This window comes from Stegostoma tigrinum, chromosome 7 (genome assembly GCF_030684315.1).
Source record: "Stegostoma tigrinum isolate sSteTig4 chromosome 7, sSteTig4.hap1, whole genome shotgun sequence".
Lineage (NCBI taxonomy): Eukaryota > Metazoa > Chordata > Chondrichthyes > Orectolobiformes > Stegostomatidae > Stegostoma > Stegostoma tigrinum.
Window position 1 is genome coordinate 71,646,227 of NC_081360.1, and position 16,609 is coordinate 71,662,835.

A 16,609-nucleotide genomic window follows, 5' to 3' on the forward strand; every position below is an offset into this window, starting at 1 on the left:
GAATAGAATATCAGCAGTATTCCATGGAAAAAGGAACCTGCCTAGCACTATCTCGTCAAACTTACCTTATTAAATACTGATTCAACCCCTACGACACTCTCATTCCATTCCAACCCCATGCTGTTCCTGAGCCACTTTGCCACTGCTGGGATAGCCTGGTAATGATCAGCTTCCCTCACACATTTGCCATCATTAAAAGGCTGTCGGGCACCTGGGCAAGCATTGTCAGTCAGACGCTGTCCTGCATTGTCAATCAGGAGCTGTCCTGCATAGTTCCTGATATTTGCTCCAGGCACGGCAGGGAAGGGATATTCAGCATCCGCTCTGGGGCCAGAAGTATGGAGATCCTGTGGTGCATGGACAAGAGGTCCTCTTCCCCAAGGACCAGCAGTGAAGACCATGACAGCAGACCATGCCAGTCTGGTCCAGGATTTTCACCCTGGTTGACGCACACTCAGGCATCTGGAGAAATGCATCACAATGTAGGAAGATGGTAGATGACCTTCTCTGCTCCAACAGCATACATATTACCATCTTCTCTCTGATACCTGACATACACTTTATCTCTGCTATTGTAACAAAATCCCCAGTCTGGGTCATGCTCTATCATTCTCATTACTGCCTGCAACATCTCCCCTCACACACTCTCATTCACCCCAATACCAACATCATTATGAATGCCCTCTATGCTGCCTACTCAGTCACCCAGGACATTAACCCAAAAATAATAAAAGTGCCACCCATTTTCATCTACCTTAATTTTGCTTTCCTCCCATTTCAGGATGAAAACAGCCCACAGAACAAGTCAAGATGAATAGTGTGCTGTCCAATATTTGGCCCATAATCCTTTATGTGGACAGCATCCTGACTCTCATTACGCTGCATCAGAGCCTGCCCTTGACATACTAGCTGAGACCGCTGAGTGAAGACCATCTCCCCTGACTGACTGAGGACTGCTGATAAACCACAACAAGTTTCCTGAATTCATGTCTGCGCCAAATAGCATGATAATGCTTAAGCCCTGTGAGCCTAATGTCTCTGGATGAGTGGGCAAACCACAAAAAGACAAAGCAAAACATGGCAGATATGTTGTGAGTAGTCAGATTGGCTCTGAATGAGTAACAGCAAGCAAACAGTCTGGAGACATAGCCAGATCCAGCCCATGAGCTGGGTGCGAGTCCCCGAACATAGAGAGTCAGTGATGAAACATGAGGGGCAGAATTGAGATGCATAAGTGTATTGTAAGAGGATTACAGATGTGCCTTGAGGGTTGTTAGAGGCTTTACATGTTGACACCTATGCCTATGAACATCAGATGCCCATGGAGAGTGCCCTGTACTACTGTCTTCTATGACCAAGGCAGTTTTGTAGCTAGTTCACCCTAGATTCCATTAAACTCTACCTTTTGTACTCGCCTGTCATGAGGTACCAAATACCTTCCTGAAGTCCATGTAGACAATATCACTGTGCTTCCTTCATGAATCATTCTTGTCACCTCCTCAAAAGACTCAATCAAATTGGTGAGACATAACCTTTCCCACATGAACCCATGCTGCCTATCATGAACAAATCCATTCACTTCCAAATGTGAATAAATTCTGTCTCTCAGTATCTTCTCCAATAGCTTTCCCCACCACTGACACCAGACTGATCGGCTTGTAAGTACCTGGATTATTTCTGTTTCCCTTCTTAAACAAAGGAACACTATTAGCCATTATCCAGTCCTCTGGAACCTCACCTCAGGTCAAAGAGGATGCAAAGATATCTGTTAAGGCCTCAACTATTTCATCCCCTGCTTCCACAGTGTCCTGGGGAAAATCCCATCTGGCCCAGGGACTTATCTATCTTAAAATATTTCAAGATACCCAACATTTCTTCCTTCATTATGTTGACCTGCCCTACAGTATTCACACATATTTCCCTAACCTCAAAATCATTCATGTCCCGCTTTTTTGTGAATACTGATGTAAATTACTCATTAAGGATTTCAGCCATTTCCTCTGGCTCCACACATAACTGCCCTCATTTATTCTTGAGTGGGCCAACTCTTTCCTTAGCTACCCTCTTACTTCTAATATATACCTAAAATGTCTTGGGATTCTCCTTAACCCTGCTGGCCAAAGATATTTCATTTCCCCTTTTAGCCCACATAACTCCCTGTTTGAGCTCTTTCCTAGTTCCTATATATTCTTCAAGCACTTCATCTGTTTTTAATTGCCTAGACCTTAGGTATGCTTTCCTTTTTTTGACTAAGCTCAAAATTTGCCATCATCTAAGGTTTACAAATCCTGCCATTCCTGTCCTTTATTTTCACAGGAAATGCCTGTCCTGTACTCTAATCAATTTGTCTTGAAAAGATTCCCACATGTCAGATGTGGATTTACCATCCAACAGCCACTCCTAATCCACATTCTCCAATTCTTGCTTAATTCAGTTTTAGTTGGCCTTTCCCCAATTTAACACCTTCCACTGAGGTCCAAAAAACTGTTCTTATCCATAATTAATCAAAAACTTATGGAATTACAGTCACAACTCCCAAAATGCTTCCCCACTTATACTATGATCACTTGGCTGGGCTCAGCTCAGAATGACCAGAACCTCTGATGCTCATCTTTATATCTGTCAGTCAGGGATCCCTGATTGGACCAGAATAATAGCCCCAATCATGGAACTCGTATTACATGGGGTCCACCTGGCTGACTTCATTACCATCATGACAAGGTCATTCAGCCTAATCAGCCTATGCCAGTATTTTTTTAAAGGAGAAAAACAAAACAGGCAATAATTCCAAGGGATTTCACAAGATCGTTGTTGAACAACATGTGATACTGAGCCACTCAAGGAGACCAAAGAAATGACCATTGGGATTTGCTTTAACAAGCATTTGAACTGAGGAAAGAGGAATATACACTCAGAAAGGTTTAGGAGAGAATTGCAGAGTTTGTGCCTTGGCACAGCCACTCACAATGAGATGATTAAAAGTAGGGATACCCAAGAAAAATGAAAAAGCACATTCTCCTTTTTCCTAGCAGAAATTCTGAAAATATGGAAATTTAAGACATTCATGTGTTAAGTTGAAAGGTACTATGATGAGCAAATTTGGTACTAAAATACTTACTACTGTAACGTTCAATCTACATTAATGTTAACTTGCTGGGTGACATTTTGTAAATCATTGGGATGCTGGTGTTTAACTTTGTTGTGTTGTATTCATTGGTCTTTATAGTATTTTTGTTAAGTAAAGTTTGTCATGCTTAAAACTCAATTAATATCAGATATTCACCCATGTACGAAGGAAGGTTATTGCACTTATTTAACCAAAGGACCCTTGCAAATTAGCAATGGTAAATCACAGAAATCTCCAGGCCGGTAGTTCAATATCTTAAGGTGTGTGACTGAAGTAATCCATGTGATAATGGTTAGGGGACATTTCTCCCACTCCCACACATTCCATATGACTGCCCCCTGTGGACACAATTGGGGGGAAAAAATTGTTTTGTGTTCAGTTCTAACATACCTGAAAGCTGTAAACCCCAAAGCAGAAAAAAATAACTTTTAGAGTTAAATTCATTGGCAGAGGGGGGAAAATATGATAAAATTAATTCAGAATGATTTCATTATGAAATAACTACAATGATCCTGTTGGTACATATAACATTAGATAAAATTCAGGTGACACATATGAAAAATATTCCTTGTCTTTGCAAACTGGAAATATTCAACTGTTCAGCCTTGAGGATTTAGAAGCATTACCAATGAATTCCCTCAAAAAGGAAGTGTTCAATCAGCAAAAAAATCTGTCAATACTTAGATAATTAATAAGATCATGTAATTCCTTGCATAGAATTTTGATCTGTGTATGGAAATGGCTTCAGGCTTCAAATTTGATTATTTAAAAAGAAAAACATTAGCTAGTAATTTCCTTGGAGAAGCTGTCACTTCACAGATGTATCCAAAATACTGACTCAATTGTTTTTGGATTGGTGAGAACATGGAATTACCACCTATTTTTCAGCAGCAGTTGAACTGCAAGAATCCATTCAGCTTCCTACTACTGCAATTTTAAATGCTGTAATTAAATAGGCATGCTTGGAATTGAATTGAAAACACTAGCTACTTCAAGTAGTGACACCGAGAGCTCTCCATATAAAAAAATACAGACACAGCAGTGAAACCTTGACAGAAAGAGAGTAAAATTGTTCTTGACAGAGTGAGGAAATCCTTATTTTGCAAGTTTACTAGATTGATCCTGGACGCCTTTCTCATAGATAAGTGATAATGGGAACTGCAAACTCTCTGATGAAGGATCTAGGCCCAAAATGTCAGCTTTTGTGCTCCTGAGATGCTGCTTGGCCTGCTGTGTTCATCCAGCTCCACACTTTGTTATCTTGGCCTTTCTCATAGATATTAGCTGGGAATTGGCTTGGCTTTCTCGCATTTACTTCCATCAAAGTTTAATAAAGGGGACTTAAAAAGGGCACTGAAATATCTGGTAATTATATCATGTATGCACAGAATCAAACAAAAATGGTGATATTAATGTGCAATTATGTTTCTGTTTTATTTGGCCATAGATCATAGTTTGATGCTTACAACAACTATACGTCATTCACATCTGAAATTTGAATGTGCTGCTCCTACCAATTCTATATAATGCAGAGAAAACTGAAGCACTAAATAAAATTAAACTAATCAGTGTTTACTGCATTCCTTCAATTGTCTGACATACATAAATACGGCTTGTTCCTGTTTCAATGTTCTTTTGCACTGAGTAAATTTAAGGAGATAGATTTTTAATTAGCCATGGATTGAAGGAATGTGGAGAGCAGGCACAAAAGTGGACGTGGGGCTTAAATGGGATCAACCATGATCCTATCAAATAGTGAAATATGCTCAAGGGGCTGAATTGCCTACTCTTGTCCCTAGTTCTTATGTTCATATGTGTGTAAATGTACATAGAAATGGAATATTACTCTGACCAATTTAATTACATAGTGGATCAAGCACATAACTCAAATAGCTACTAAATGTAGTAAGGGACTACTAAATTTGATTTCCGGCTTGATTCCATCCAATGTTGAAACTGACGGGTAAATTCGGAACATCTTTGTTACCAAGAATTTCTGCTGTCATTCGTGCCTATTACTGTTAAGCTGTGAAAATAATCACAACTTCTGTTTTCAATATAAATTACATAAAATTGAATAAACTCAATAAAGGTGCTCAAATCTTCATCAATAACAGACACAGGCATGCAAACTACTTTTCCAAAATAGATTTTAGACCATTTGATATATCCTCTGGATTCATAAGATTTAAAGTGCATGACTTTAATGGGGTACCCTGACTCATTAGACTATTTTACAAATGCACCAGAGCTCTAAAAGGTGAATGAGACTGGCTTTGTCCGATGGTGTAAAATAGAAGCAAGTGAGTTCACAGTCTGTTTTACATCTCTTCCAATATTTATTTCCATTTACCCAGTGAAACAAAATTGGCAGAAATGTAAGGTGGTCTTCTTCTTCCTGTCACTCGTTTCACACTATCACACAAAGTTAGAATCAACTTTAATATTTCTGAAGCAAGAGAAAAGGTTGTGATGGATATAACTGAATCCTCCAGATTCATTTTTAATTTAGTGACAACTTGGGCATTGCAATTAATCAAAGGTGAATTTGACAAATTACATTGATACCTTAATGTGCTTATAGGGTGGCATGGTGTCTCAGTGGTTAGCACTGCTACTTCACAGCACTAGGAACCTGGGTTCAATTCCACCCTCAGGCAATTGTCTTTGTGGAGTTTGCACGTTCTACCTATGTCTGTGTCGGTTTCCTCTGGACGCTCTGGTTTTCTCCCACAAACTAATGATGTGCAGGATAGGTGGATTGGCCATGCTAAATTGCTCGTAGTGTTCAAGGGTGTGTAGATTAGGTGGGTGAAAGGGGGATGGGTTTGGGTAGGATGCTCTGGGGGTCAGTGTGGACTAGTTGGGTTGAAGGGCCTGTTTTCACACTGTAGGAATTCTATTCTATGATTAGGTGCATGCATTTACTTATTTGTTAGAATCTATTCAAAATAAAACAGAAGTATCAAATAAAAATGAACGGATCAACTTTTTCACTTGTATATCTCTTCTTGAACCATAAGAGTGTTTAAAGAGGCTTTCTATTGTTAACATAGAGACCACTTGTATACACTAGCTCATCTGTACTCCATACCATTCAACAATAATTTTAAGTGTCATGACCTGCAGTGCTGATTGCTATTGTGTAACATTAATTCCTAGATCAACTAGTCTCAACAGAGATTTGACAATAACTATTTTCTGGACATTTTCTTTCCTCTCCTGAAGACTATTGCTCATGCAGTTATGATGTCACAGCCAACAGCAGCACCCTATTACCAAAGCTCTGTACATCTGAAGCTTAACTCTCTTTAATTTGGATCTCAAGTCCCTGAGAGAATGACCAACGTTCCAAATTGTTCATTGAATTAATTTTGTATCATCATTATTCTAACCATAAAGAAAATATTCTGATATCTGCCCATCCTGATCTTTCAGTGAAGAATCAGTTAGAAGTGCTCTCGCCTGTGAATCACAATATTGTACATGCAAATCCCACACCGGAACTCAATTAAAAAAAAATCAAGGTTGACCCTCCAGTGCAATACTGTTACTTTGTCGGAAGCATTGCCTTTCAGATGAGATTAGATGAAGCTCTGTCTGCCTCTCTGGTGGATAAGGAAGATCCTGTGACAGTATTTCAAAGAACATCAGGGGAGTTGTTTCTGATGTCCCACTCAATAGTTATCCCCCAAACAACATCTCAAAAATAAATTGTTTAATCCAGGTTCTCTGGTAAAGTACCACAAATGCCTGATGTCCCCACATCTTCTCCTGTGCTCAAGCTGACCTAGTGACAAATCCTAGAAGTGAAACAGTTGCATTCTAACCCTATACAGTAAAGAGTTCATCATTTGAAATTATCTGAATTCAGATTTGACAAACATTTTCAACGTTAATCCTTGCTCCGTGTAACAGTAACTTTTAGTCGAGATTCATCTGTATCACAGATTTTTTGTTATTAACGTGGAATGGACAAAAATGTCCTGATTCAGAACCAGGAAGACAGAAGACCATTGGCTCAGTTGAGTCAGCATTATCCAATTTTCCCTGTCTGTACACAGATCTTTCTTGCTTGTACTCTTGAAACTTGTTGGGATATTGTTTTGCAACTGTGGGTTGCTGTTGGCCTAGTATTTATTAATAATGTGTAAATGTTAGAGCATGGGTGTTGACAGGTTATTGAACTGCATGGGGCATTGTAATGAATATGATCTTTCTACAAGAATACAAGAAGTAGAAGCTGGAAAGCTCATTATGGCCCATTGAGATGCTTTGCCATTGAACATGATCATGGTTCATGTTGGGCTTCAATTTTACTTTTCTGCCCCCTTCCCCTGTATTTGCTGAAAGAACAAAAATATGTCTTTTCTAGCTTGGAATATATTTCACAGTAGACCATCTGCAACCAATTGGAGTTGTGAAGTCTAAAATTTCATAGTCCTTTGAGTAAAGTGAATTTTCCTCATTTCAGTTCTAAGCAATCAGCCCCTGATCCTCATGTTTAACACTCTGAGACACTATACTATAGTATAGTATACTATACTATAGTGATAGTGTAGGTTAGATGGGCTTGAGATCGGTATGACAGGTCGGCACAACATCAAGGGCTGAAGGGCCTGTACTGTGCTGTAATGTTCTATGTTCTATATGTTCTAATATCAGGCTATTATCACATCAGTTTTAGCTACATATTAGCTACACTTCACCAGTACACCCTTGGCTAAAATCGCTTTGGTGTTTGTGCAAAACACTGTATCAATGAAAGTCACACTGGAATTTTATGTTCTTCTTGAATGGCAGGGACAATGACAAGAAATGTGGGAAAACATGGTGAAAATGAAAAATTCAGAAACTCAACCTCAAGAAAATAATTCTAATCTCAGCCTCAAAGTTTAAGCAGTAAATTTAGAATGTCACAATTGGCAATGACTACCTTATTTCCTTGGAAGAAATTTAACTCTCGTTTATCAGCAAAGAAGAATTGGAAACAGCACCAAAATTGTGAATCGGGATGTTAATAAGATGCAAATACATGGAAATGACATGAAGAGTAGAATAATGAACAAGATAAGTCATCAACAAACCATGTAGAACCTGGTGCCATGAATCTTACTCGAGAAAATACTTTGTCTATAAATTAGAAAATTCAGCCCTTAAATTCCAAAACTATTAGTAATAGTTTTCTAACATTAGTTGTTTTAAAAAACATTCAGCTGTTTTAGAAAAGTGAGGGAACATAATCCCATTTTGACATATGTCAGCAATCTGAGATTATTGAATATTTTGGATGTGCATAGGAAAATTTACAAAAGGAGGAAAGAAAATAACTTTGTACTTCTTTAAAGCATACAATTGTTTGCTCTACATATTTATTCTGAGTAAAAGTATTTTTCCTAACATCCCCCCCAAAGCTCCTTCCCCTCACTTTGAACTTGTGTCCCCTTATGACTGACCCTTCAAGTAAGAGGAGCAGCCGCTCCAATCTACTCTGTCCATGCCCCTCTTAATCTTATACATCTCAATAAGATCACTCCTCAGTTTTCTCTGGTCCGACAAAAATAACCCAGGCCTTTCCAACCTTTCCATATAACTAAAATTTCCCACCCCAAACAGCATCCTGGTGAATCTCCTCGGCATCCTTTCCAGTGCACATCCTTCCTATAATGTGGTGACCAGAACAGCACACAGTACTTTAATTGTTGTCTCACCAAAGTTCGATCCAACTCCAACATGACTTCCCTGCTTTTGTAATCTATGCCTCGATCGATAAAGGCATGTGTCTCCTGTAACTTTTTCACCACCCTACGAATATACCTTTCTGCTTTCAGAGATCTACGGACATTCACTCCAAAGTCCCTTTGTTCCACAGAACAGCCTAGTGTCAAACCATTCATTGAATACTTTTTTGTCAAATTATTTCTTCCAAAGTGCATCACCTCACACTTTTCAGGGTTAAGTTCTTTCTCCCACTTATCAGCCCATTTGACCATCTCTTTTATATCTTCTTGTAGTCCAAGACATTCAACCTCATTATTAATCACCTGGCTGATCTTTGTGTTATCTGCAACCTTCGTTATCCAACCCCTCATACAGCCATTTATGTCAGATTTATTGTTCTCTAACCTTGGTCATTGATAATGTTAATGGAGAATTAGCCTTGCACACTTTTATTGCTGTAAAAATATTAAATATTACAATTTTTCTTGTTTAAAATTTCTTCATTTTGCACTTTATTTCATTTTATCAATTCCTTTCATTCTTAATATTTTTTGCGATACTTATAAGCTAAATTTCAACTGGAGTCTTATTAGTTGGTAAGATATTATATCCTTTACGGTAATAAAATCCACCTGTTGTAATCTTAGCTTACTAAAAACATATTGCTGGATAATTCTTCAAAATCACATTGGCACTATGAATGCTCTTTTTAAAAATACATTTTTGACCTTGCATTGAAGAACCTACTTTTGATAGAAACAATAGTGGTGCATTGTAAATTATCTGGAAATCATCCACTAAAGCACCAACAATTAAAATTTTAAAGAAAATACATACCCTTAGACTGACTAAAAAACAGATTTTATGCCTACAACACCTTATCCATTTGTCGCTCAAGTACTTATGGCTTTCTTCACACCACCGCATTTCACCAATCCTGTTCAAATATAAGGGAACACTGACTGTTTAGGTTACAAGGTCGCACATTATCCAGCTTGCTGTGTAGTTACTTGTTTTTAAATGTCCTAGGTTAAAAATTGCCCTGGATGTAAACCTATCAGTTTGGATGCTTTGTCACCTTTTCACTAGTTTAGCAGTTTACTATGTATGCACACTGTCTATATTGCCACACCACAAAGTGAATTTCATTCTTGCCTTAAATGAAATTGCATTATTAAGTCACTAATCAATTTTGCTACATTTACTTCAATGAATGCTTCAAAATTTATACCTGTTCAGTAAATCAACAACTTCTCGAGTCGGGTCAGAAAATCATTATTGCTGATCCATTATTTTTGACTGTTTCACCAATCTCATCCCATGGGGGAATTCCATTCTTAGGGAGTCCTATTTTCCCAACTGGTTGCTTCTGTAATTTTGTTAGATCACTGAAAATAGCAATGGAAAGTGTCATTGAACCATTTATTTTATTTATTTATTTATTTAGAAATGAAGGTTCCTTTTTTGATTTCAGACTTTTTGGCTTAGACAGGAGATTTTCTATCAATTACAAGACTTTACAACTTTTTGTACTGATTAAATATTAGGCACAATTTCATCTCATTGAAACATGGGCCACTCTATGATCATCGTAAAACATGGACCATTGATTTTCAACTTCCATCATCTGAAACAATACCTGGGATCGTCATGGTCAAAAATGTCTGATAAAATGGAAAAACAAACACTGACATAGAATGACTACAACATTCAGCTAACCACAGGTTGAGTGGCCCATGAAAGAACATAGAACATAGAACATTACAGCACAGTACAGGCCCTTCGGCCCTCAATGTTGTGCCGACCTGTCACACCGATCTCAAGCCCATCTAACCTACACTATTCCATGTACGTCCATATGCTTATCCAATGACGACTTAAATGTACCTAAAGTTGGCGAATCTACTACTGTTGCAGGCAAAGCGTTCCATTCCCTTACTACTCTCTGAGTAAAGAAACTACCTCTGACATCTGTCCTATATCTTTCACCCCTCAATTTAAAGCTATGCCCCCTCATGCTCGCCGTCACCATCCTAGGAAAAAGGCTCTCCCTAGCCACCCTATCTAACCCTCTGATTATCTTATATGTCTCAATTAAGTCACCTCTCAACCTTCTTCTCTCTAATGAAAACAGCCTCAAGACCCTCAGCCTTTCCTCGTAAGACCTTCCTTCCATACCAGGCAACATCCTAGTAGATCTCCTCTGCACCCTTTCCAAAGCTTCCACATCCTTCTTGTAATGCGGTGACCAGAACTGTACGCAATACTCCAAGTGCGGCCGCACCACAGTTTTGTACAGCTTCACCATAACCTCTTGGTTCCGGAACTCGATGCCTCTATTAATAAAAGCTAAAACACTGTATGCCTTCTTAACAGCTCTGTCAACCTGGGTGGCTTCAATAAATAAGAATCAGTCTGAGTTGATATTAACATAATATTCAAAAGATATTGAAAACTTGATCAGTAACTCCTGTCTGATTTATACCTTTATAATAAGTTTCACATATTGACAGATAAAAGACTGCCCTGCAAGTTACCCAGCTTGAAAATATGATAAAACCATACATGGGAATGAATTAATGATTTAAGCAACTGCATTGGCAGAACAGACAGAGAGAAAGAAATGGATTTGCAAGAGCAAACCTGGAAGTTTTGCACTCCTAGATAACAAGGTGTGGAGCTGGATGAACACAGCAGGCCAAGCAGCATCAGAGGAGCAGGAAAGCTGACATTTCGGGCATAGACCCTTCATCAGAAATGGGGGAGGGGAAGATGGTTCTGAAATAAATAGGGAGAGGGGTAGGCAGATAGGAGATGGATAGAGGAGAAGATGGGTGGAGAACAGACAGACAAGTTAAAGAGGTGGGGATGGAGCCAGTAAAGGTGAGTGTAGGTGGGGAGGTAGGGAGGAGATAGGTCAGTCCAGGGAGGATGGACAGGTCAAGGGGGCGGGATGAGGTTAGTAGGTAGGAAATGTGGTTGCGGCTTGAGGTGGGAGGATGGGATAGGTGAGAGGAAGAACAGGTTAGGGAGGAGGGGACGAGCTAGGCTGGCTTTAGGATGCGGTAGGGGGAGGGGAGATTTTGAAGCTTGTAAAATCCACACTGATACCATTGGGCTGCAGGATTCCCAAGCGGAATATGAGTTACTGTTCCTGCAACCTTCGGGTGGCATCATTGTGGCACTGCAGGAGGCCCATGATGGATGTGTCTTCTGAGGATTGGGAGGGGGAGTTGAAATGGTTCGCGACTGGGAGGTGTAGTTGTTTATTGCGAACCTAGCGGAGGTGTTCTGCAAAGCAGTCCCCAAGCCTCCATTTGGTTTCCCCAATGTAGAGGAGTCCACAACTGGTACAGCGGATGCAGTATACCACATTAGCAGATGTGGAGGTGAACCTCTGCTTGATGTGCAAAGTCATCTTGGGGCCTGGGATGGGGGTGAGGGAGGAGGTGTGGGGGCAAGTGTAGCATTTCCTGCGGTTGCAGGGGAAGGTGCTGGGTGTGGTGGGGTTGGAGGGGAGTGTGGAGCGGACAAGGGAGTCATGGAGAGAGTGGTCCCTCTGGGAAGCAGTCAAGGGTGGGGAGGGAAAAATGTCTTTGGTGGTGGGGTCGGATTGCAGATCGCAGAAGTGTCGGAGGATGATGCACCGTATCTGGAGGTTGGTGGAGTGGTATGTGAGGATGAGGTGGATTCTTTTTTCGTTGTTATTGCTGGGCGGGGTGTGAGGGATGAGTTGCAGAAATGCGGGAGACTCGGTCAAGGGCGTTCTCGACCTCTGCGGGGCGGGGATGCATTGCAGTCCTTGAAAAACGAGGACATCTGAGATGTACAGGAGAGGAATGCCTCATTCTGGGAGCAAATGCGACAGAGGCGAAGGAATTGGGAATTGGGGATGGCATTTTTGCAGGAAGGTGGGCAAAAGAAGGTGTATTCTAGGTAGCTGTGGGAGTCGGTGGGCTTGAATTGGATATTTGTTTCTAGGTGGTTGCCCAAGGTGGAGGCAGAGAGGTCCAGAAGGTGAAGGAGGTTTGACAGATTGTCCATGTGAACTTAAGTTTGGGATGGAAGGTGTTGGTGATGTGGATGAACTGTTCGAGCTCCTTGTGGGAGCATGAGGCGGCGTCGATACAGTCATCAATGTAATGAAGGAAGAGTTGGGGTTTAGAGTGTGTGTAGGTACGGAAAAGGGATTGTTCCATGTAACCTACAAAGAGGCAGGCATAGCTTGGGCCCATGAGGGTGCCCATGGCCACTCCCTTTGTCCAAAACACGTGGGAGGAATTGAAAGAGAAGTTGTTAAGGGTGAGGACGGGTTCGGCTAAGTGGATGTGGGCGTCAGTGGTGGGGGACTGGTCAGGCCTGCGGGACAGGAAGAAGCAGAGGTCCTTTAGTCCATCTGCATGGGGAATGCAGGCGTATAGGGGCTAGATGTCCATGGTGACAATAAGGTGTTGGGGACTGGAGAATTGGAAGTTCTGGAGGAGGTGGAGGGCGTGGGTGGTGTCACGGATGTAGGTAGGGAGCTCGTGGATCAAGGGGGAAAAAATGGAGCCCAGGCAGGTGCAGATGAGTTCAGTGGGGCAGGAACAGCCAGAGACAATGAGTCGACCGGGGCAGGCAGGTTTGTGGATTCTCTTAGCCTCTCAAAAGACAATGCCCAATAATGGAGCAAATTGGAAAAATATATATTCACTAAGAGCTCAAAGATATACAGAAAATTTCACTGTTACTGATGATATACACTTCATTAAAGAACTGTGATTTCAGATGAAAATCTAACACTCAAGGACACTAAAAACTTACAAACTGCATCGTTTTTCATCTTCCTCACATCATGAGATACACTCTCCTTTCAAAATATTAGACCAGAGTCTGTGTGTTTCGCTGGTGCTGTGTTTTATGATTTCCCTCTAGATTAATAAGTATCAAAATTTCTCTTTCTTTCACTTAAAAAATCTTGTAACTGCTTCCTCCAATTTGAAGTAGTGAACTATGTTTTTACTAAAGTGTGCCAAAAAGAAAGTAAAACCCTTTGCTGCAGCCAATTGAAAGAGTTAAAAAAGTGGGGAGATGAATAACCATTCTCCAGCTGGTTGCAACAGCTGGAATTATAATCCAAGCATTGGGAGTTCCTCCTGGCTGAAAAATCTGAGGTGGGCTCACTGTAGTGATTGGACTGAGGTCAACCAGATGGACCTCATAGAATATGAGTTCCCTGACTGGCTTTGTTAATCTGGTCCAATAAGGGAGTCCTGGCTGACTGATATAAAGAGGAGTGTCAGAGTTTCTGCGCACTCTAGGAGATGGCTCTAAGCTAGCTGAGTCAGTGTAATGTACTATGCACATGTAAAATAAAGAGTAACTTGGTGACAGGATTCACAAAGATATTTCACGGACCTCTATGCGCCAGGGAGTCTGCTCCCTATTTTACATCTAGATGCCTGTGAACTGGCTCAAGTCAAGACTTCATTTCCAATGAGAGAGAAAATCTCTCCAAGAGCCACTGGTCAATCAGATAACTGGCAGCAGTGGCAATGGGCGTATGACCACTGCTGAAAAAAGGACTACCTCTGTCACATGAATAGCTGCTGGAGTCAGGAACAGAAATAAATAGGACAGTTTTTCTGTGACCAAACAGGTATGTTGAGGTGGCTTAGTAAATAGCACGGCTGCCTCTCAGTTCCAGAGACTCAGGTTCAATTCCAGCCTTGGGTAACTGTCTGTGTCTCCCCATGTTTGCATGGGTTTCCACTGGATGTTCCAGTTTCCTCCTACAGCCCAAAGATGCATAGATTAGGAGGATTGGTCATGCTAAATTGCACTTAATGTTCAGGATTGGTTGGGTTAGCCATGATAAATGTGGGTTTGGGTTTAGGGTGGGGGGGTGTGGAATGCTCCTTGGAGAATGTATGCAGACTCAATAGGCCAAATGGCCTCTAACTGCACTGTTGGGTTCCTATGTCCTGGCATGAGTTTGCTGGAAGCAAGGGTGAAAGTACCATGTGAATGTCTTGTGTTGGGCGCAAGGTGCCTAAGAAGTAGGTATACCCCAACTACCTTTTAGGTCACCAGAGATTTCCTGCCAGCCTCGCCACAGCCTTCCTGCCAAGCTACCCCACACTGGAAAAACAAGGTCCTTAAATGGCTTGATGCCTCATTGATCCAAGTGGGGTTAGGTGATAGGTTGTTGGCAAAATTCCAGCTGAAATCAAGGAAGGTATGCCCAATTGCCATCCGATTTCATGTTTCCTCTGCCCATTCCTGTGGGGAATTTCAAATTCCAGATTTGGTGTTCAGTCAGGTTTCTGCCTGGTCATAATTACTTGGATTTAACTGTCACCTACAGGAGTCTCATTTATTTGTGCAGATTCCACTCAAAAGCAATAAAACTGGTCACTTTCAAGAAACATCCAACTACAAAGCTTAATGTACTACAGCCAGTAACTAGTCAGAAGCAAGATAATAAAATGTGAGGCTGGATGAACACAGCAGGCCCAGCAGCACCTCAGGAGCTTTTGTGCTCCTGAGATGCTGCTGGGCCTGCTGTGTTCATCCAGCCTCACATTTTATTATCTTGGATTCTCCAGCATCTGCAGTTCCAATTATCACTAGTCAGAAGCAGTTATTTTTTCAACCACTGTGAACTGCTCTGATGACTAACAGTCTGAAAATAGAATCCAACCAAGGCAAAATTTCTACTCTGAAACTTACAGTGGAAATGTTGGCATAAGAATAAATCAACTTTCTGGTCATGCTGCTTTTATTGACTGTAGGAATTTTACTAGTTTCCTTTAAGCAGTTGTCAAAAGTAAGTGTAATTTATTGATGATAATTTTAACTTTCAGAAGATTAAACTATAGGTTAGTAAAGTATACCATTAACACAATCTATTAGAAATGTGAATAATTAACCTACACAACTGAACTTCTCCATTTCATTTTGCCAAGAACGCACACACTGAAGTGTAAAATTAAGTGTGTATAGGCAGTTCCTAGTTTGCAAATGGGTTCAGCTCTGGATTCCATTCACAAGTCTATTTTCTAATGACAGGCAGGTCTCTTTTTTTTTTCAAATCAGAAGACAACATTGGACAATGTAAAGTAGCTATTTATAAGTACAGGAAATGTTTGTATGTAGTGTTTTTAGATTAAACCCCATGGGATCATGTTTGCGAGTACAAGCGTTCATAAGTTGGATGTTTATAAATGAGTTTGTACATTAAAAATGATGATAAGCTACAAGCAAAAAGTCTCAAGACTGAGGCATTAATTGTTCAAGTTGATTTGGCCGCCCTTTAAAAAAAAGCAGATGAGACCAGATTTCAGGATTTCCACTCACATTCCTAATTCTTGCAATATTTGATTGCACGGGTTCAGAGCACAGGTAGCCCACCTATATACAGCACTCTCACACTTGGCAGATCCATTCTGGAGGTGAATAATTTAAATGGTCTCCCATTGTTCTGTCTCACTGAAGTAGTGCGCTAGAAATCAAACCCCACTATTCCTGAAGTCGTCAGAAAAGTTACAAAATTTTAGAGTGTGAAAAGTTCCCCACTTTACCCATCTTTTAATCCCCGAGTATCAGGACACACATATCAGGTTTCTGTACTTCATAATTACGACTATTTATTATAAATAAATAGCTTCTACTTACATGTAAGCAATCATGTAAGTTATCATATAACACTACTAGTTAAGACTCTAAACCTGTATAAAAGACACCACACAGACACATAGGCACACTTGCAGACAAAAAAAA

General features: G+C 40.5%; 1 protein-coding gene across 8 annotated transcripts in view; it reads right to left on the reverse strand.

Annotated features, from left to right (window-relative positions):
• The window catches only part of nckap5l (NCK-associated protein 5-like), a 752,792-nt gene that overhangs the window by 507,472 nt on the left and 228,711 nt on the right, over positions 1 to 16,609 (reverse strand). The gene's annotated exons all lie outside the window — the stretch shown is intronic.